The sequence below is a fragment of the Anomalospiza imberbis genome, chromosome 2 (genome assembly GCF_031753505.1).
Source record: "Anomalospiza imberbis isolate Cuckoo-Finch-1a 21T00152 chromosome 2, ASM3175350v1, whole genome shotgun sequence".
Lineage (NCBI taxonomy): Eukaryota > Metazoa > Chordata > Aves > Passeriformes > Viduidae > Anomalospiza > Anomalospiza imberbis.
In genome coordinates this window covers 99514341-99537879 of record NC_089682.1, presented here as the reverse complement: position 1 = coordinate 99537879, position 23539 = coordinate 99514341, and the positions used below count along the sequence as shown (strand labels likewise).

The window sequence follows — 23539 nt, the reverse complement described above, 5'->3', positions numbered from 1 at the left end:
CTAATGAAATCTTGAGAGGAGGGGGTGGGCAGGCTATTACTCCAATCCCTGTTGTTAAAAAACACCTTTTGCGTGGAATTTGCATGAATCCCTCCCCAGAGGTGCAGAATGCAATAAAATAAGAAGGGCTACAACTTGCAGCACAGATCCTTGGGGCTGTATGAAAGGGGCTGCAGTTACCAGCTGTCTGCTCTGGTCCCTTTCTGGAGAACAGCTGGAAATGCATTCTCCAGAGATTGCATCTGGCTGGATTCCTCTGCACTCAAATCCATTGATCTGGTTCCGTCCTAGCCCTCTGTACTTGCAGTTCAAAGAACAGTGAGGTCTGTAAAGAAATTATTGCCATATTGTTCAATCGGCCACAGTGAGCAATATATAGGATTATAATTAGGAACACATTAAGGAAAACAGCTCAATGGAGATAAGCTGCTTGACTGCATACGCTTTTTGATGAGGGCTTAGTGCCAATCCCAGAATAAAAAAGATTAAATGTTTGTTACCAATTCTTTTGAACTGCTGGCAGAACATGTGGTAAAGCATTTTTGATTCAAATTAAAAGCATCCTAGGATAAAAATAACCCTGTTCTGTTAGACCTTTCCAAGTGAAACCATTTGTAAGCTGATTTATTGTCTTTTCCTTCACATCCTTCCACCAGCATGATTAACATATGCATTTCTGAATCACATGTAAGCCTGGACAGGTATTTGTCTTGTTACACATCTGTGGAACAAATGGCAATACAAATTGTATACAGAACAGATGTAGATTTTCAAAGTCTCGGCAAATTGTATTTGACTAAGGGCATAGATAAAAGTTTTATTTATCAAACAAGTTTTATTGTTTCTTTCTGGTGGAGACAGTTCTACGAGGAGTCAGCAGTCTGCAGGTGACAATATTAATGCAGAGCCCATGGTAGATAAGCAGACAGGTTTATAATCAGGGAAAAACCTATAGGAAGTGAAACACTACCAAAGAAGAAAACAGATATCCACTAATATTCTTATGAAATGCTTATCACTACATTTTGTGGTGTCTATTTTTTATATCTGGGAGATATTATTTTTAGAATTCTCTTTTCAGTCTCTAGAAAATTTTAAAATGGCACCAAGTATACCAGAGAGACTGGAATTTGACAGATTCATGCTATGTTCATGGAGCCTCCCACATAAAGACAGGTTTATGATGTTACTCCATGTAAATCACAAGGGCTGAGGGAAAGAGCTACTCACATCCTCCTACACATAGAAATATCACATTTTACATTGTTTTTGAGCCCCATTTTTAGTGAGCTTTCTAAAGATACGCATTAAGATAGGTACTGATTGCCTGGACCAGAAAATATATGTAATAACACTAACAGAAATATCCACAACAGACTGTTCAGCTCTATTAAAGAAACAGAGGTTGAAAAAAAAGTCAGGAAATTTGTAACAAGAAGATGGATTTAGGAGGCTAAAAACATAAAGTGATCTTACATTCAGAACATATTTCTTCTTTTGAGAAATCCAGTCTAATACTAATGCTTTTAAGCAGTACTATTTTTACAACATGTGGAACTTCATGGAATTGTTTCAATTCCCATCTATTTGGGATTTAGAGAATTTGTGTGAGGTCTAACATATCATAGGAACACATTTGTACCAAGTGAGGAACAGTCATTTCACACATGATGTAGTCAGGAGATGGCAGCCTGTTGTGGGGACAGACTTCCAGGAGGCTGCTGACCAAAACTGCTGATGGCTTTTCGCCAGGGGCATTCCCAGGTGGCATCTTTGTGGATAGACAGAAATGCCCTTCTGCTTAAGACAGGCTTCCCATCCTCCATAATGAGCTCTCAGCTATTCTCCACATCTCAGACATGTCTCTAGAGCTTCTGCTTCATTGTTTTGTCCCTGCCACTTTGCATGCAGCCCTTGCCCTTTCCTCAAAGGTGACTCCTAGTTTTGACTGTAACAATATCGACTCTAACACAATCAACTCTTATTCATCACTTTCTCAAGGAAAATCCAATTGAATTGGTTATGAGATTTTACTGAAAAAATGCAGTCAAAGGACTGCAGAAACTGACATGTATTTTCTGAGGTCTGTCAATTTTTTTGAGATCACTGGTTGAAAGCTGCAGTAGATGACATTAAATTATTTTAAAATGTGAAATAAAATATATGGTACTTAAATTAAGCAGGAGATATTGACATTAGTGAAATATTTACTGTAGTAGATGCTTATGGTAATCATAGTCAAGCTTTAGGCCAAAGCTTTTGTTAATTACTGGCAGAGCAGTGTCAAACTTAGTAAGGAACTCAAGAGCAACAAAACAGTGTGCATCAGCCTGGGGTCTGGCCTGGGTCCCAAACACAGAGAAGGACTGCTTTGGTAGCAGAATTCAGGAATCAAGATCCATCTTACCACGAGCATCTGTAGTTCCTTGGCCAAGAGGCATTCTTTTGCCTGGACGTGGGATCCTGATTCTCCATTTCCTACTTCTGTCTTTTTGAAACAAAGCCTTAGTTACATGCTCCCCAGGTTTACCCACTTATTTCCTTTGAAGGCACAATCAACCCATGCTGCAGTTCTTATCAAAAGCCTGTGTCTGCTGGGAAGTGTTAAGAGAAACAGTCATCCAGACTCGCTGATTTGATTTACCTGGCAAACTAGCATTACTCATGTTTTGGAGGATAGAAAGAGATGTAATTTGATTAGAACGAAACGTGATATTAAAATGTTCACATGCCATATATCCAGTTAGACAGTAAAAGGAATAATGAAAATAAAATTCAGCAGCCTCTGGTACTGTGGATGCAACATTGCTGCAAGATGATGTTAACACAAAAGTTTGGATATGACTATTGCAAAAAGGATTGAAAAATAAAAACCAGGAAAAAAAAAGAGGAAATTGACTTCTAAAAGAAGGAAAATAAGAATGGAGAAGAGAGCTAGCACTTACCCAGGTGAAGACCTTCTGAAAATTACAATTTTAGAATTATAGATTAGAATGGAATTTTTTATTTGAGAATTTTTTAAAGCAAGTGAGGAGTAGCTTTAGAATGGAGAGTAGAACAAATTTTTTCCACTTAAGAATGGCAAAATGTTGTTTCAAAATTAAAATTAATTTATTATCTCCAATGCTAAAGTGCCAAAAATAAACTTGTAAGTTAATTTTCTTCTTAGATACACAGCAGAAAGCACACATTGAATGTATTGCACAGGGAAAGTTAAATAGTTATTCCTTTTTATGACAAAAAAACCCCAAACAAAACTAACTGAAAGATTAATACATTGTTGTGTCCTCTCATTCTTTTTTTCACCTCTGAAATCCTTTCTTTTTGTCCTCATCACCTAGTAAAAATATCCCAGAATAATATGTATTTCTTCATTCTCAGTTTTATAATACTTGACACTACTCCTGTTTTTCTGAGAAGCAGCTAAAAAGCAAAATAAAACACCTTCAAAGCAACCACATCACATATTTTTTTCTCTTGGCTTCTAAAGCGAAAGATACATACCTGCCTACCTGAGGAGCCTGATAATCCATTGCCTTGCTTCTATACCTGCTCACACAAAATTGTCCAAAGGAATTGCAAGATGAGAGCCAAACACCGCTAGTTTGGGTTTCCATTTGGCACCCAATTTGCATCCGCCTTTCCAAAGGAACAAAGAACTGTAGATTTGCAACAATAAAGGCATAACTTCACAAGTGTTTTCTTCACAAACATTAGTTTCTCCCAGACTCTCCCTGTGTCTCCATCTTCCCTTCAGCACAACACTCCTTTGGCCCTGAGTGAACACACCCCACTCCCCAAGGGACTCTTCCCACAGACTCACAAACCAGACCACCTGTGATGCCAGTACAGGCATAAAGTGCAGCAGCTGGCTCTGGGGATGGAGAATGAGGGTGTACTAAGACCGATGCTGGCTACCCTGCCTCTGGATGCAAGCTGACTTCTATTTACACTAAAAGAGCTTTTGTATTGGGATCTGCTGTCCTTCCAGTGAAAAACTCTAGCCAAAGGACAGCTTTCATAAGTGGCAGTCTCCCCAAAGGCCATTAACAGTGAAAGAGAGCTAAGGAAAATGTCTCCTAACCTCATTTCTATTGTCCCACAATGCCAATGGAACTTGCCAGCTGAGAATGAACTGCATTTAGATGTCTGCTATGGAAGTTGTGGACAAGACTGCTGGTTGAAAAAGAAGATGCTAGGCTTCTTGGACATGGCTTTTATAGCATATAGTAGACTTCAATAAGTGAGCAAACAGTCCCCTAACCTGGGGAACTAATACTAGAAAAAGCTAGACTACTTGGAATGTATACTTAGAAGCTTCTGTGAACAGTGACATTTGGCCAGTGCTTGCCTGGAGAGGTCTCACACTGCGTTATCATAACTTGATATGCAATTTTTCTCACCAACATTTTCTACCCTTTCCCTTTCTTAAGAAAATTTGTAATTCTCATCAAAAGCCCATAGAGATGTCACTGTGCATGCCACAGTAACTGCATCTCTTAATCGAGAAGGTTTCTGCTCTTTTTCATTGCTGCATAAATTAGGTGTTCCTCACAAGATTCCACTTATCTTATAGGAGTCAACTATAAAGTTGTTCAGACCCTAAAATAGATGCAGCTATAAAAAGGTGTTTAATCTAAGAAAATAGGGAGCATTTCTGAGCCAAGTTTTTATTATGCTTGGTGTTCCTTTGTGTGTTTAGGATAGCACAACTGTCAAAGGACATGTGTACAGCCAAGGCCTCAGAAGTCCAAGTAGGGAGGTTATTTGCATATCCATACACAAAAATTTATTATATCTATGCTTTGCAAAGGGACACGGTTTCAGAACTCTCCTCACAAAAGAGCCTCCATGAAAACCATAGGCACACATGCATGCCTTTGGCCTTGTCTCCCTGTAGCTCCTGCAAAAGGGTTTAACTTAGCCCCAGGGTTTAACTTAACCCCTCTCCAAAGCAAAGAATGGCGTCTTCAGTGGCACATATCCAAGACAGGTCTTGGGAGGCAGAACATTTCTGGGATGGTGTGGCACAATTTCCTTCCTGTTTCCTTTTTGCCCCCAAATGCTATTAATTTACCACAGGCTTTCATCAGCATTGAGCTACTTCCCGGTCATCTCCAGCTCACATGCTCTAGTTAGTCAGGAAGAAAGAAAAGGCCATGGCCCCTCTTTCCTCCCAGTCCACCATATCCCACCTGCTCTCTGTCCACCTGGTCTCAGCAGATCACTGACTGAGAAGCATCAGTTCAGCTGCACCTGACTCCTTCCCTTGGGTAATCCAAATCATTGTCCAGCACTGAGTTAATGAAGGAGATTATGGCAAACATTTTCTTTATGTTAAGTGCTCATGGAAAATCAGTGGAATATGGTTAATACTGTGCAGTGCAACTGTAGGAATTTACTAAAACATGAAGTCCTGAAATAAAATTCTTACTACATTGAACCCAGATCAAATTATCTGAGTTTTTCCAAAAACAACCTCAAGACAATGTTGTTAAGAGAAGACACCCAGAATATGATAAATAAATAACTTCTGAAAATTGTTTGAACAAAAAAGCCCAAGGCATCTACAGGAAGTGGTTCAGATAACTTGGAGAAGCCCCAGCATTACTGAGTAGAAGTCTTGGCAAGTTCCAGGATCTTTTCATATTATTGTTGGCAGGCCACTGCCTACAACCATGATACCTTCAATTGCTGGGGTACCACACTTGAGAAAGTTTTGTTATGGCTAATTAAGCAACAGGCACAGCAAAGCCTGTTTATTCTTTATTTTACAGTAGCATTAATGGGGAAATAAGCATGTGAATTGAAATTACCAGCTGGCTCAGCAGTTTCTCATATCTGATAAAATTGCAAACAGCCTGTTCTCATTTCTCATTGACTTTGTAATTTTTCATTTGAATCAGAGAGCATAGTATCTATTCCATATAAGGAATTTAATATATTTAAAGAAATTATTTACTTGATATAAGTTTCATTTTAAAGTATATGCTTTGCAGATGTCATTTTCATGGAATAATTTACCCAGAATTCAAAACAACAATTAGAATTCTGTCTTTCAAAAGACATTCAGTATGTTATTCACATTGCTGAGAATAGCAATATAAAATATCTAGAATAGAGAGGGAATCAGTGTGATTACTCGGTACTGGTGACTATGCAAAGCCTACATATGTATTTAGTTTCCAAGCAGATAATTCCATATTACATATGAAAGTCTTGGTTATATCAGGACAAATTTTATTATAGTCTAAAATACTGTTTTGCTATAATGGAAATTATAAGGTGTCATTAAAGTCTACTAAGTCAAACAACTTTTCATAGTAGAGGATGGATGTTATGGTAGCTGTTTAATTAAAATATATCCCATGGGGCTCATGAATTTTCTATATTATTATTTGGACAAGAAAAAGAGGCAGATAGAGTATAGCATATAGACTGTACCAAAAAATGTGTTGGTTGTTTTTATAATTTTGCTTATATCATGACCCTCATGCACAAGCTGTACTGGAGCAACTGATGTACTGGAGCTGTACTGGAGCACAGATACAGCAGGCCATATTATGTTTTTCCAGTGTATCATTATTCAGGAAGGTGTTTCACTGTGATTCTCACTATGTCCTGTGGAAATCCTCTAGGACTTCTCAGCCTCATTTTGTTTATCTGCACATTTGCCATTACCAGATAAACTAAGATGCTGCAGTCAAACAATAGATGAAAAGATGTGACATATTGCATTATGAAGGCTTACTATCCCCTGCCATTATTCTCAAATTTAGATGTTCCAGATACATCTATACTAGAAAATTAAGTATCATTTGTAGAGTTTTTTCCATTTGTATTTCTAAAATCTTTTACCTTCACAGACAGGGTGCCTACAGTCACATCATCTGCTAGGAATGGCTATGTCTGCTCCCAGATTATGCCAAGAAATTGTTTGGTGTAGTCCTAAGTGGAATAGACCAAAATCACACCATAGGCTGTTTAAATAAAAATATTACAGATGACTGAATTCCAGTAGCCAGGTTCATTCCTTGGCATTACTTAATTTACCATTAGACACAAAACTATCAAAGAAGAATAGACCTAACCTAGATGTACAGTTTATCAGTGCAGATGCCTTTACTTGAGCCAATGCCACCATGTTGCTTTCATAACCAAAGAGTAAAGTACATACTCCTAAAGGATAATTAATTTCACATAATTTAACTGTCTGTATTAGAGTGAGATTAACCATTCTTTTCCCCTCCCTAATGTTAAAGAGGACTCAGGTGACTACTTCAAATGTAGATGTCCACCACAGATGAGGTGTTTCTCTCCATGGGTCCCTGCAGAGAATCCATTTTTACTGCAAGGAAGTTGTGCTGATTCCTTCTCAGTCGCTCCTTTTCTCTCAGAAGCTTATGCTTGCATTTTGTTTGGGGGCAGCAGTATGACAAAAAGCATGGCTTGAAAGTATTTTTGTTTGTTTTGCTATGTAATTACTAATAATTAAATCTGTCTGGAAGTTACATAAAGGTCCTCTGTCCCTGGATTTCCAGTTAGTAAGTGCCACAAGATGAGAAACCAGATATGCTAACAGAACAACTCAGACCCTTCCAGAGCTGTCAGCTTTCCTGAAAAATACATCACAGGCAATTAGGAAAAAGATTAAAGCTCAAGGGATGCCATTTGATCAATTTCCAACTGATAATGCAAAATCACAAAGCATTCAGTGGCGTATGACTGCTGGGAATCAACCTGATTCTATTGTTGGGAATATATTTTGACTGATCAAACTATTAAGTCTGCATTGTCAGCTCACTTTTTGCAGAGCTCCTCAAACTTGTTCAAACAGCATGAGTAAACTTAATTCATTATTTATATTGCAGTAAAGAGTGCAGTTTTATGTAACCTTACAAAAAGAAAGAGTGATATTTTCTTTCCCCAAAAGCTTCCAAATTGAAGGCAGACAAAAACAAAGTGTCTGGCAAGGAGTAGGAGAATGTAACTGTAGAGATATTTGGATGAACACTGCACTAGATGTACTTACAGTTTTTACTGTGCTGGATTTAACGCTGTGCTATTTCAACTTTACATCTCTGTAAATCTGGTAAAATCCGTAGAATTCAATGGAGTAAAAAGAAAAATGTTACAATAATCAACCTGTACCTTTAAACATAAAAATCTACTTTCATGTGTGATCTGTGAAAAGATTATCTGCTTTTTCAGAGATATAGTTAGAGGAGTTGCTCATTCTTGATTTAAAGTGTGTCAAGCATACACTTGCTAGCATGCACCATAAGATGTCCAAAAAAATACTCAGGCTGTGTTTTTCCATACATAAGATTTGTTGAAAGAAGGTCATTAAAGTACAAGAAAAAAATATAAGTGGTAGTATAATAGCAAAGGAAAAAAAAAAAAAAACAGAAAAAAACCACCATTTACTCACTATGTAACTCCAAATCAGCTTTTCACCAAACATATAAATGGGATTAATTCCCCCTTGTATTTTTTTTTCTCACAAGAATGTCATAATAAATTTTTCAGTTAATCTTTTAACTATGGGTCAAAATCTGTAGGTTTAAAATTGCCTACTGTTTTGGGCTTTACCACACGGAACCACATATGAGTGCTTAATGTTAAGGGATCAAATACCTAATGTCCTCTAACCACCAGGAATATTACCGACAGTTTCAAAAGAATTGAGAAAGGAATCACACAGACTGGACTTCTCCTTGCAATCCTACCTACAAAGAAAGTTCAGTTGCTTTCTGAAAAAGAGAAAAACCATTAGAGGACTAAGGTGCAGTAAAATATAACAGGTTATTTTCATCCTCATCTGTGCAGAAGGCAAGATGTGCAGAAGGCAAGAAAGGCAGCTTGCTCACAGAGAAGGTGGAGCGACAGGCATATAATGATGGAAAGTTTACTTTGTTTTGGTCTTTATAAAACACTTTCCAGAAGTATATAGACAATACCCAGCTAAGCATAACAGAACCTGGAGTTCAGTGAGAACAACAATTTTAATTTTGAGTTAGGTTCTCACCTGTATTAAATTCTAGTCTTGAGAGATGCCTATAACTTCAAGGAAGCATCAAGCCAAGTAATAGCACTACTTAGGAATGAAGCATGTTTGAATCTTGTCTCTCTCATATTCATAGAAGGATCTTTTTACAATTGAGATAAAAGCCTACATGCACCTGGGATTTACAACTTGAAATCTACCAGATTTGGAGGCAGGAATGAGATTCTTCTCATTATGCATCTGGAAAGTTTCTTTTCAAGCACGTGGCTAGAGGAACAAGTTGTGTTCAGGCTTCTGCAGAGTTGTTTAACAGTTAGAGAACCAGATGTGCAAGACCTTTTCCCTCATTTTCAGAAAAAAACAGTCCCACAGTTCCCACCTCCTTGGAAAATACCTTCACAACCACAGAGCCTTAAGCTGAAAGTTTTCCACTCTGCAGAGCAAAATGGGGCCACTGGGAAAATAAGCAAGAAGAAAGCTTATTCTCTTATTTAGTGATGAGCACAGTGCTTTCAGGAAAGAAAAAGATTTTAGATTCTCTTTATCTACACCATGTGTGTTCAGTATTCTTTAAGATATTAATGTTCAAAACATAAAGTAAAAGTCAGAATTTCAGACAGTCCAACTCTCCTCATCAGAAGTCTATGGAGTCACTTGCTCCTGGGCAATCTTATTCTCTCAGTCCGAAGTCTGGGGAGTTTAAAGTGGATTCATCAGTCCTTGCAGCACAGTAGCTTAAAAACAGTTGAGGAGGACTGGAATAACATCTAGTTGGTGGCTGGGCACAAGTAATGTGTCCCAGAGCTCAGTATGGGAGCCAATTCTGTTTAAACTCAGTTCTGGGTCCCCATATTCAGGAAGAACATCGAGGAGCAGGTCCAGAGAAGGGCATCAAAGCTGGTGAAGGGTCTGGAATACAAGTCTTATGAGGAGCAGCTGAGGCAGCTGAGGTTGTTTAGCCTGGAGAAAAGGATGTTCAGAGGGGAATTTATCACTCTCAACAGTTACCTGAAAGGAGGCTGTAGCCTAGTGGGGGGCAGTCTCTTTCCCCTGGAACAAGTGACAGGATGAGAGGAAGTGGCCTCAAGCTGTGTCAGAGGAGGATTCAATTGGATATTAGGAAAAAAAATTATACACAGAAAGACTTGCCAAGCACTGGGAGAGACTGACCAGGAAAATGGTGGAGTCACCATCCCTGGAGTCATCTGAAAGATGCATAGATGTGGCACTTAGGGACATGGTTTAGCGGTGGACTTTGCAGTGTTGGGTTAATGGCTGGATTTGATCTCAGAGGTCTTCTCCTACCCAAACAATTGTACAGTTCTGATTCCATGACATGTCCATGCTTCAAGTATATTGAGCTGCTTCACCACTTGATGAATTAACACATCTGACTTGTCATTATTCCTACCTACAAGATCTTGCAAGTGCGTAGACTAACTTCAGCATGAGATGAAGACTATCTGAACCTCCACTGAACACATTTGGTTTTGCCTATATTTTGTCTGCATTAATCTTAATTGCTGTATATATTTCTTAATCTTCTTAGTTTACCTTAATTTACTGGCCATAATGCCAATGTCACTGCTTCTGGATGACGCAAAACACTATTGTCTTTTTGTCACATTCATTTTTGTTCAGTCTAAATCCTATTCTCACCATTGAGAACTCACATGTGACTTTGCTTTCACTAAATCTTAAGGAATAATTTTCATAAGGTTCTCCAGACCTGCTCTTTTTTGAAACAAAGACTGTCTAGTCTGTGTTTGCTCTGATATTTAATTTAAAATAAATTATATTTGGGTTCAAAGATATCTGTTGCACTTAGAACTTCCATTATCTCTTTATTCTGTGGCAAAACAAAACTGATAAAAGCATTATCTCCTGTTTTTTTTCTGTGACTCGGAAAGAAAAGTTTGAGCCTTCAAATCCAGCTATATCAGGATGCTAATTATAAAAAATGCAAATATTTTTCAGACTATTTATGTGAAAGCAAGTTTCTTATGATAAAACAATTATGATGATATTTCTATCTCCTAAATAATTAAGGAAACTTGTATCCTTGTATAAATCCAGACTGGAGTCACATCAGATTTCTGACATAAACTATCACCACCAATAACTATTTTTAGGTCTATTTGGCAGGTGGGAAGTTGGGTTTATATTGGCTTAAACTTGGATTTTCAAAATTTGGTGTTAGTTGCAAAATCAGATATTCTTATATACATATATATATATACACACACACACACACGTGTGTGTGTGTGTTGGGCATTTTTGTTGAGTTTTTTTGTTTGTTTGTTTGTTTGTTTGTTTTTGGTTTTTTGGGTTTTTTTGGCAAAAAAATCCAAGAAAGGTAGATCTGAAGCATTTTCTGTTTCTACTTACTGGCCTGGCTTGAGTCAGGAATTTTAAAAGTGACTACAGAACAAAAACCAGACAAGAAACTTTATGTCAGCTTTTTTCAAAACCAAAGTACTGATTCATTGGAAACAGACTTTGAGTTTTGCATGGTTGTTTAAGTCAGTTCTTCTTTTCTTTAAACTTGTTTGCCCATTCCAGATTTGACAAAGACTATGTCAGTAGTGCCATCAGGGCTCTCTGGCAGTTTCAACTTTCCTGGTAAAATTAGTAGATAGAGTTTGCTAACAAAATCTGGCATTCACCAACCTACACTGACCACATGTGATGATTTTTCAGCAAATACCCTTTAGCATGATGAACACAGACTGCCTAGGTTTTTTCCACCATTGTGAAGGCAAGGGGAAAATGCTTAGTGACAAGTGACACAGAAATCTTTGGGACAGATTCACCAACAATTGTGACTAACGAATTTAAAAGCTCCAGAATTTAAGACACCATAACAAAACAAGTTGTTCTCTTATGCAACTAGACAATAGCATTTTTTAATAAATTAAGCCTTTAAAGCCACACTTAAGGTTATTTTAAGTGTCCCTTCATTTTGCACATAAAATAACTTGCAAGATTGAGGTTGGTATTACAGCAATTGTTATTGCATTGCTGTTTTCCAATATTGAGATATTGTGTCTGTACACTCTGAAGATGGAACTCCATGTTTGAATATTTTGAGAGGTCAACTATAAAACTACAAAAATACATTCAAAGAATGTTTAGATTTTCATGGCACTAGAGACAATGATAATTTTTAACTTGGTTCTAAGTCCAGAAGAATGACTGCATTAGAGAAATGAGGCATTCAGCCTCTGTGGTGACTATATTTAGACCTACTCTTGCTGCTGTACATGAGAAACAAGAGTCCAGCAGAATTTTTCACTGATACCATTGTATGCTCAGATAACTATTTTGTCTCCAAACTGCTCCTTTTGAATGCAGTTAGAAGTTCCTACCAACTTGGTCAAATATAAAATTAATATCATAACTTGGTTGAGAAATATCACAGGAAATATTAATTGCTGAATTCTTTGTAATCATGATGCTCTTGAAGCAACTGAAGGCACAAATAAATCCTAAAGCTCACAAATACCATATTGTTTTTCCTGCTTATTTTCCATAATAACAGATTTTTGCTGTTTCTTCATCATAAGATTTGGTTAATTTTTTTCATGCATTTTTATCCTGGCTTACAGGTAAATGCTTGCAAAACCTAAATTCCTGCAAAATAGCTGGGCCACCTGCATCCAAATAGCAAAACTCCTAGAGGTGATGATTGAGGGGTATGGAAGTACTGCTATCTATCTCCAACTCCATCCTTAGTTTGGCGTGCCTGCTTAAATTTTCTTGCAAATGGGATTATTCAGAATTTAAAATCAAACATGTGCTTAAGTATTTTGGCAAATCATAGTATCATCCATGGAACTCAGTCCATATATTAACAGCAGACCTGAAAATATCCAGTTGGACAGTTTCTTAAAGTTTTAGTGTGTGAAAAAATATTGATTCTGTCTGACCTTTTATTCAATTTGAGTATGCAGACAAAAATTTTATAGTTTGTCACTTGATGGGAATGCTAAGGATGAGATAAAAACCAACCTCTTTTCCAGCTGCTGGAGAGTTAGGTGTTTTGGATTAATCAGTCAAGTGACAGTGTGAAGTGTACAATAAAAATAATCAATATGTTTCTCCAACTGTCTCTTCTTAGCTATCTCTAGCACCTGTGCTGCATATTAAGAGTTCATTGAGGTCAGATCACTGGCATATTTTTCTGTTGAGAAATACAAATATACTTTTTCTTTTTAACCCCTAAATCCTAATGGCAGGGACAGAGAAGAATCCAGCCACAGCAGTTTCCTTATGGCCTTGAGATTTTTTTTCTGCTACAGACATCTCTATTTTTGTTCATTCAGTGTTATTCAGCTTCTCCAAACACTGAGAGAAAATCTGTTGAAACAAGTGGTCTGTATTTATGAAAAAGAATTCTAACGGAAGTCTATGAACAAATTGGAAAGGATTTTCATCAACAATTGGGAAGATAAACATCTGAAACAACATATTTGTCAGCAGGCTGACTTTTATTTTATTTTTGCAAAGACTGGAATGTTACCTTTAGAGTACAATACAAAACACAGTCTGGAAATCCAAAGAGAAAGGAAAAGGAAAACCATGTCTGGCTAGCAGATATCCTTTCTTCCATTCACCAATCCTTAACTTCAAAAAGACGACAGAAAACTTCCTTGTGAAGGGAAGAGGAGGGACAGACACTAATCTCTTCTCTCTTGTTACCAGTGGCAGGACCAGATGGAATGGCCTGGAGTTGTATCAGGGAAAGTTTAGGGTTTTAGACTGGGTATTAGAATCCAGGTTCTTTACCCAGAGGGCCGTTGACCACTGGGATGAGCTTCACAAGGAAGTGGCCACAGCATGAAGCCTGTCTGAGTTAAAGCAGTTTTTGGACAACACCCTCAGGCACACGGGGATCATCCTGTGCAGGGCTAACTAGGAGTTGGACTCGAATATTTTTGTGGGTCCCTTACAATGCAGAAACTTCTGTGATTCTGTGACATTGTACCTGCAGTTCATGCACTTGTAACTCTGCTTACACATCCAATATTTTTTTTATTTTCCTCCCTCCTCTCCCCTCTTCTTATCTCCCCTCCCTACCACTCTCCTCCCTTCCCCAACTCCAACTTAGTCCTTCAGGCACAAAGATCCATAAAAACCCATATACGACTCATTGGTAGCTTTCTAGAGGGAAATTGCAGTTAGAAGAGTTAGAAAGGTTGGAATGCCAGTCTGTGGTATAGAGTACAAAGGTGGTGGTAAGTATTTGCGGTTGTTGTCAGCTACAAGTGTCTTAATGTTACTTTTCTGACTTCTCTATGATTCTGTCAGGCATCAGTGAAGAAATTTCACCCAACTGACAGCTACAGTTGCATGCACTTTTTTATAATATTTTTTGGTGTCATCACACATGCCAGAAATTCTCGAAACTGCATAGGAGTAGATCCCCTTGTCTTTCCACAGTTATTTATATTTAAAGATCAAGCTAGCTCCTCTCACTTTTGTAGACTGCATTTCTGAGCTCAAGTTTTACACTTTGTATTGAGCACTGCGTGAAAATACATCTTGCAGCCAAATCTTCGAATAAGCTGAAGTCATAAAGAAAATATCAGACATAGCAGTTGTGAGGCACAGGAGCACTACACATAAAATGAATGTGCGGTGCCCCAGCCGGGGGGGGAGCGGCGGTAGGGTGTTCTCAGTGGAGGGCTCACACCGCTGAAATCTGCTTCCCTTGGCCCTCTGCCAGGGCCCCAGTTTGGCGAAACTCGGAGCGCGATGTAAGGCCTGTCTGTTCGGCCAGGCGGCTGAAATGCCGTTGGATTATTCTTAGCAATAGGATATGGTTCGGGGAGTTGTGGATTTTTTTTTTCTTTTTATTTTGTTGTTTATAAGATTCTTGATTATAAAGAGATCTGTCTTTTTCTGATGTTTAGGATTGTCATTCAGGAAGTGCAGGGCAGATGCATGATAATGAGAGGCCAATATTAATTAATTAGATTTGCTTCCTTTTCAATCAGGCATTGCATACTTGAATGAGTGTACAATAAAATCATGCTCTAAATCATAGATTAAGGATGACTATTTCCTTCTTAGTAGAGAGCACAATTTTGAATCAACTGTCCTTGATTTCAAATACAGACCATCCTCTCAAACACGTCACCCTACATTTAGCAAATTATTTGCACATTTTCCAATTTGAAGTTATCTGAGTTCTTGCCAATTTGTGCTGGGATTACTTCCTGAGTTATAGACAGTTTAGGAGGTTTTTGTTGTTGTTGTTTTAAAACCTGCTGTGCTGGAGGGAAATGAATTCTTGACTTTGATGTTCTTAGTGCCTTTACAGCTGTAGAGTTGGACCATCTGTGCCTCCTCAGGTTTCCTCAGGGAAGAACAGTGGGATACAGCTAGAAGCCTCTAGGGATGGGATGTCTCTGGGTGAAAAGTGTGGCTGAGGAGTCTCACAGCCATCAGATCCTGGCTGCCAAGGCATTGCCTGTAAGGGGTATTGGAATTATCTCAAATTGTCCTGGGCTAATTTATAGCTTGCTTTGTTACCTTGATTGCAAGAGCAACTACGTGGTTAAAAGTAGGATTTCCCCAATTTTGTTCTCAGGGTAAGATACCTCTTTTGAACTTAATTAGCAGCTATATGAGAAGGTGTCTCCTCTGTTTTGTGAATTGTCTTTGCTACTGAAAAGAGCAGCTAGTGAAGCCTGGTTTCCTACAGTTTTGTGACTTGTGTTCTATCCACTGGAATATCCTTATTTACTTTGCAAATCCCTGACTTTCAGATCTGCTGGAAAGGAAGGGACATAATTTGTTATGGCTGAACCACGTATGTGTTGGTTGTCTGGTTATTGAAGCAAGTGCTCCTCCGATAGTAGTTTCATCTTGACTTTTGCACATCCATAAGGGAAAGAAAAGAGATCTGTCTGTACATTCTCCATAAATGGGACCCTATCAGGCTCTCCTTCCCAAACAGTTAGTTACTACCGGTTAAACTCATAGAAATTACATCAAAAAGTGGCCAACAAGTTTTTACAGTTTTAGGGGGGCTGATAATAAACAGAAATGGAAGGCCATTCAGACAATGTAATAATGCACACGTTGGCTTTTTTGGGAAATAAGGGGGAAAATAGTTCTAAAGCCAGACATTCACATAGTCTGGCCAAAAACTTTTGAAAAAAACTTTTAATGGATAAAAGGTACAGCAGATTAAAAAAAAAAAAAAAACAGATTACTTATTATTGTGTCTTCTGACTAGGAAAACTAAAGTGGAACATTTTAATGAAGTCTTTTTTTCTTTATATATTAGAAATTCATTATTTATACATGGAAGTATAAATTCTGAATCACACTTTGTGCAAGTCTATCATGGAATCATTGATAATATTCAAAACTGAGGTTGGGGTTTTTTTAGTTCAAGGATTCAACTATTTGCAAGCACAAACTTATGCTATCCAAAATTATAGTTCTTTCTCTTTAGAAAACAACTTCTTAAAATTTAAAAACAAAGTTAATCAAGTAATCACTTGTGATTTAAAATATACATTTTAAGAAATATGCTAATATATTTAATGTTTAGGGTTTTTTTCTAATAAATTACCTTAGTGACACCCTAGTACTTGATTTGGTGCTCACCAAAGGGACACAGTGGCTCTTTTAAATTAAAAGAGAAAAAACTTGAAGGGATCATTAGGTTAATTTATGTTGCACAACTGCATAACACAGAGTATGGAATTTTAACAAGTACTTTTGTCATGAAGTCCATGACTATAGTCTGAAAGTGTACCTTTTAGACCTAAACTCGATTCAAGCACTATGATTGCCATAGGATCCAGAACTTCCTAGAAAGGGTGTAGCACAGGTTATTTTCTTCAGTGTCTATTTTGCAACCATGAAAAATCTTCTTCTGGTGAGATATGAGCAGACTCTACTTTTTAAATTACCCACTTCACCAGGCATTTTCAAAGCAGATGGCCAAGAAAAGATGAGGTTTTGCAAGAAGGAGTGGGAAACAAGCCAGAAAATGTAGAGCATGAGAAAGGGAGAGACTGTAAAAGGTAGTGTAGGTTAAGACACATAAAGATAGGGGAATCTACAGCAAGAAGAGGAATATGACCATTTCAGTCACTTTCCACTGTTCTGGGGAAGAACAACTGTTGTAAATCCAATTCAGTAAGCCAATCCTTTCCACAGGTTTTGCACTACTGATAAGTAAACACTTGAAGAAGCCCACAAGGTCTGAACCACTACATCACCCAGACAACACCAGGAGTGTGTGAGGCAAATAAGAAATGAGCTATTATTAAAGAATCAGCCTAGTTTAATCTGGAAAAACAAACTCTGGAATGCACAAATCATAATTTTTTTCTCATGATATAACTAGTGAGGGGAAATTAACATAATTTAAAAATTATTCAGCTCCAAAGATTAAAATGTTTGGATTTCTTGAAAATTTCATGTTAATTGTTATGATTTCTAGCTTTAATACCCTTACTTTTAAGATCATCTGGCCACAATTTTATCAATTGATGGTTCCTCAGGTCAAAAATGGAATTTTTTAAAAACAAAAATATTCCAGGCAAGTATGTTAATTGCTTAAATAACCAGGTTGGCTCTGTGACAGTTCATCTACTCTCTGTTTCCCGGGCTGTTGGTGTAAGTGCCCATTTGGGTGCAAATCAACGCTGTGCCCTTCTGTGATGTTCTGTAGTTCTTCTACAATGTGTAGTTATCAAACCAGCATATCTTAGGTGTGCAACTGGAATTCTTTGAAAGATGCCATTTTGATTTGTTTACATAGTATCATATAATTTCAAATATTATACTTTAAACTTATAGTTCTGAATGTTTTTAACCATGATAATAAGTCTGTGTCCAGTCTATTTCTAAGACTAATAGAGTAAATAAAATATTACTAGTGTGGGGGGTTTTTTTGGCCTTAAAATGATGCTCTAAACTGTCAGGTTCCATTCCATTTTAACCTTACTTTTGATAAAGAAATAAAAATATGAGAAACTAGAGAGATGAAAACCAGAGAAAGTGAGATATATATTAAGTGAGAAATATTCTTCTTTTTTAATGCCAAAGATTGATCTAGAAAAAATCCAAGTTGAAGTAACATAGTCCAAGCAGTGAAAATTGCTATTAATTTACCAACCCTATATCTTTTTACAAACAATTCAAATTTTGCTTCTCAGTCTGGATCTATTTATATTATAGCTCCGAAGCACTGAGCTCCCTCTTGTGACTAGCACCTGAACATTAATCTGATTTTGGGACTACACATCTTGCACACACTCTTGAGAGAAGCAGAACTGTTCAGATACTGGATTCCATCAGATCAACCCTACTTACATCTTACAGTGTTCTTTAAAAATGGCAACAGTGGCTATCTGGAAAGAATACAGACTTAATCTTCTCCATTTTCGGTAGCTCACCCTTTGCTTAGCTACTTTTTCAAAGTGAAAGAAAGTGTGTCTCCTCAAAAATTTTCATTGCTAATGCTGAATCTGTCTCTTCATGAAAATTATTTGATCACTCCTCAGTGACTTATTATGCAATGAACACAATATAGTGACCAGTAATCAAATGAAGACTAAATATAAATTCACCAACCATAGAGCCAGGAAATACAATCCATCATATCTGACAGCAATTTCCTTGCAGAGCTGTAAGGTTGTATTTCTTTATTTACACTCGGTGATGAAAGTAGCAAGGTTCATTAGCATAGGTACAGTAATTTCTGTATGATCTGTGTTGCCTTTGTATAGCTTATTCCAAGATGGTATTAAGCAATGACATTCACAGATGAGTAATTACAAATACAGTATGTTCAATAACTGTGAACTTTCATTTTATACAGACTTATTGGTAGAAATGTGTTGTATAGAAATGACCCTCAGTAGAAGACTGAATATGAGAAAAAAGTCTGAAATGTAGAGAACAAGAGGAATCCAGGTCAATATGCCCTTCTTTAGCTTTCTGACCTGGAACATAAGCTATTTCAGTCTATTTCTTGGTAGATGAGAAAGAATAAGTAACACACCCCCTTCATATATAAAATTCAAAATTATGTGGTCATAGCTGAGAAAAAGATCTGTGAATAATCCAATCTATATGTTTCCAATAATTCCCCTTTCCTTGCACATAAAAGAGATCTTTTAAGGGTCACATTTTTAATACTTTTAAGTAAAAAGAGAAACAAAAGAACAATTAACCGGTATCTTGCTTAATAGAATTATTCGTAAGAACATTCATTTTCACCTCTTCTAACTTCTAATATAAACAAGTACCAAAACCTTCAGACTGCCATTTTTAACATACTCAGTTATGCAATTCCCATCATCTGACAGTGTAAAAATAGGTTTACACTTACTACCACTTCAAAGGGCCCCAAATTTAACATTGGATATAAGACTCTGTTCTCAGACTATTACAAAATCAATTTTATTACATCTAATGTACAGATAGGCACATGTCTCTGTGACAAAGCAAATGTTTTTGCTAATCTTGTTCTCCACAGATGCAGTAATATATTTTTCCAGGCAATAGAAAAATACACACCCTGAACTCCACAGTCCTTACTCATACCAGTCTACTGCTGAAGTGGACTGGAGCTTTGAACAGTGTAGAGTTACAGCTTAATGAATGTTAGTTCTTCTGTATGGGAGAAATTCATATGCTTTCATACTCTCTCAGCTTCATTTCCTTCCAAGGCTCATTAATTTTTAAAAGAGCCAGCTTTCTTACCCTTGCCTCCTAGTAGGTGGTGTTGCACTACCATAAATATAAGGGTATTTATAATTTTAGCTGGAAGAAGAGTATGATAAAGCTCAATTGCGCAGCCAAAGAGGTTTGGCTAAGTATCCACATCAGCTCTAAGGAAAAGCTTCGACAGATTTCATGGTGGTCATTGAGTTGCATAATTTGCCCAAATAACATTTCTTTTATTGGGCAGAAAGCAGCATGATTGTTATTTCTAGGACCCTAGCAATTTGTCTCAGATGCTGTGCCTGCCACAACCCAATCATACAGTGAAGAGAGAAATGGTCTTTTTCAGAATTCTAGGTTTATCCCACTGCAACTTAGGGACTCATTCAGCAAAGTGGAGTGTGTAATAAATAATGCATTCATTCTAAGGTGTTCAAATTATCGAATGTGGAGAGGTTGAATGTTGTTGCTAAAGCAGTCAAAGGAGACAAGTGGAAACAGCTGCAAACAGTCATGAATAGCCCAAAAGTCCAGGTCCACAAGCAAAATCTTCAATATCACTTAATCACCTTTCTCTTCAGTTCCTCATTCTCATAGAGCAATGTTCTCAGTCTTCAGACTTGGTATTGTTGACACTCCCTTCAAGTCAGTAAAAAGTATTTTCCCTTCCATTCAATCAACTTCTATTTCTTGAGTAGTTCTATGACCTGCTGCTCTAAATGACATATTACATTACTTTATAGAGTGAGATGCAGCTCACATTATATGGTATATTTCCACCCCTTACCTTCTTTGATTTTTCAGTTCATTCTTTACCTTCTGAAAGAGACCAAAGAAAATTTAAGAGTGAAAATGAGAATGCAATTATCTGACTGATGAGTGGAAGGCCCTTTTAAACCTGCCAAAATCCTGAAAAATCTTTTTCTTTCCTTTTCTGTTCTATTGCCATGTAGCAATATCTGAGAAATATTTCACAGGCTCTTGGATTCAGTGTACTTTGTCAAAAGCCTGAATTCTACAAATGCAACTGGTATTACCGATCACAAGGTCCTCATTAAATAGACTGGCATACTAAACTGAGTTTTGTTTGAGCAAAATTAGGGAAGGATTGTAGCATTAGGAAGTTTTTCTGTGCTCCTTTTTGAGAACGATGCTGTGAGTGCTTCAGTGTGACACGATACATCGTCAACAATAATTCTTGGTTTGGTTAGGTGACCAACTCAAATTTTGCTCACTGAAGAGAATTTCAAAAAATTTTTCCTAAGTATAGTTAAGCCAAAAAATATATTTACCAGAGGTTATTATTCCTTGAAAGATGCCTACTAACTCGTGTGAAGTCAAAGCAAGTTTGATTCTAATTCAAATCCTCATAGCATGGATCACTGCAGCTCTAGGCAACCTTTATGCTAATAAAAGAAAGAAAGGAGGAAGGAAAGTTCTTTGCTTCCCACAGCATTCATACATGTGTTAGACACACAGGACCAATTCTTGTGCCAACAGAGTGGCCTTGAGCCTTTCAAAATATTAGATACTGAACAATTAATTATTGGGCATTTTGAAAGTGCTGAAAAGCTTCAGTCATGGAAAGATTCATGAGCATGAGTTGTAAAACTTCTTCCTAACAAAGGCCCTGAAAAACAATTGATCATTTGATAGCTAATCCTAAAAGCACCTCCAGTGCATAATTGCTGATTTGTCACCTTGAAGGCCCATTTACTGTCATTTATCATTTTGATTTTATACATAGTATTCAAACTCCTGGCACTGCATAGTTGTATGGTGGAGATTTGCTAACAAGGAGGTCCAGAAGGTAATCTCTCACTGTGGTTAATCAAAGTAGAAGAGAATAAAGAGGAATTGGTTGTATCCCTGATCCATTATCAAGTTCATATCACACAGATACAGGAAACTAAAATTTCTATTGTCAGGGTGAAAGTTACTAAAAGATGCTTGTGTAGGCAAATTTCACTTCAGGCTTGTTTATGCTGCTCCATTCTATAGAAAGGATTTAAATGTCAGTTGAGTGAGAGACATAATGACACTAATTTAGCACATGTAAAATTCTTGGATACAGTCTTTTCAATAAGAAATAGCCATGGATTCAATGAAAATGAAAATGTTTCTCACTTTGCTTAGAAGACTTTGTCTTAGACTGTCTCTGATGACTGTCCCAGCATATCTTATGGTTTAGTGGATAGACATCCTACCAGGTAGCTGTGGAGGAAGAAGCGAGCTCCAGACTGAGCAGAAGATCAGAATTTGAATACTTCAATGGGTGTGTGAGCGCTCACTGCCAGCAGAAGGCAGCTAACAGCATGAGTGCTTTTCCTCAGAGTGTCAAACTCTTCAACTGTAACACCCAGACACATTGTTCCCTGTTTCACCTAAGCAGTATCTCCTCAGACAGACCATCTCTTTTTGACAGGATTACAGAGTTAGAAGCTCACAGGCTTTTTTTTTTTTTTTCTTTCTGGGCCTCAATCATCCTGTTTGTTTTTGAAGAGCATCCCAGCTCCAGAAATGTCCTCCTCCCCAGGCTTGACCTGCTTGCCTGGGCAGAAGAAGAACAGGTTCAATCACCCCAGCATTGAGGAAGGCATGGGGCCCACATCTCTTGCTCCCAAGCACTCCTAGTGCTGGTTTATTACACAGAGAGTGGGCAGCATCACTTCCAGTGCCTCCTCTGCCTGTGTTGTAGAAGGACACACTAAGCTCTGCTTTACTTTTTTAAAGACTTGAGATAGACTGCTGCCCTCAAGAAAGAACGTAGTGTTTGCCTGGATACAGGCAGATGCTGAATACCATGGCAAAGACATCTTAGCTATAGAAAGGGCTGTGATAACTTGAAGTCAGTGAGCTTAGACATTTCTCCCTGCAAATGCTATTTTGAAGCACCTATTCCTTACTCCAGACTGTTTAGGAAGCCTAACTCAATGAATGTTTTATTTTCACTCAGAAACAAGAATGAATTCAGAGAGGTTTTAAAGCTCACTCTCTAATGACAATGAGACTCAGATAATTCCTTAAATACCTGCCTTTATTGAATGTACCCCTTAACACCAAGGGTTGTAGGAACACAAATTCCTCTAGGCCTTTTTTTAAAATTCCCTTCCCTTTCCTGTCTGAATGGGATCTGTTCTCTTAAAGGGGGACTGGCTTTTTGAAAATCTCATCCATAAAATGCTCATTATTGTGGAAAACTTTGCACAGCCGTCAGAGAGAGTTTTCAGTCGTGTAAGCCAAGCCAAACTGACTGTGGCAGGGTTCATTCAGAGCACTACCCCTGAGTATATTTTTCAGTAAGTAGGTAAATTAGCCGCACACGCATGCACGGCACAACTTCCTTCCGAACATTCAGCTGTCATTAAAACCTCTGCTGCTATTTAAAAATGTCTAAGCTCCTACGATGGGCAGCTTTCAAGGACTCATAACTCACCCAAATCAAAACCAGTTTTCACAAAACTGCTCTGAGGTTTCTTGATGGAAAAGGTTCCCTTACTGGGTGCCATTGTTTCCAGTTGTTTCATCCTGCTAGGTGTCTAAAAGAGAAAGTCACAAGAATTTGTATTTGTATAAGAACTTTCGCTCTCTCATTCAAAAATATAGCACTGAGGATAAGCTTAGCAGGAATAAGAAGGATTAGGCATTTATGTGGATAATGAGAACATCCATGATTACATCAGTGGGGTGAATAGGATGAAAACACTGTGGCGACCAGCCCTCTCCTGGAATCTTTTAACATTTGTTTAAAAATTTTATAGGAGAAAAACTTCTATAATGGTGTAAACAAAGAGAGTGGGTTAATCAGACATGGATTAAATTAAAGTCACCCAC

At 37.6% G+C, this 23539-nt stretch overlaps 1 long non-coding RNA gene across 1 annotated transcript in view; it reads right to left on the bottom strand.

Moving 5' to 3' along the window:
• Positions 1-23539, bottom strand: part of LOC137467130 (uncharacterized) — a 34530-nt gene that overhangs the window by 9963 nt on the left and 1028 nt on the right. Inside the window, exon 2 of the long non-coding RNA XR_010995413.1 lies at positions 23142-23244. This is a non-coding gene — a long non-coding RNA (uncharacterized lncRNA). The remainder of the gene's footprint in view (positions 1-23141; positions 23245-23539) is intronic.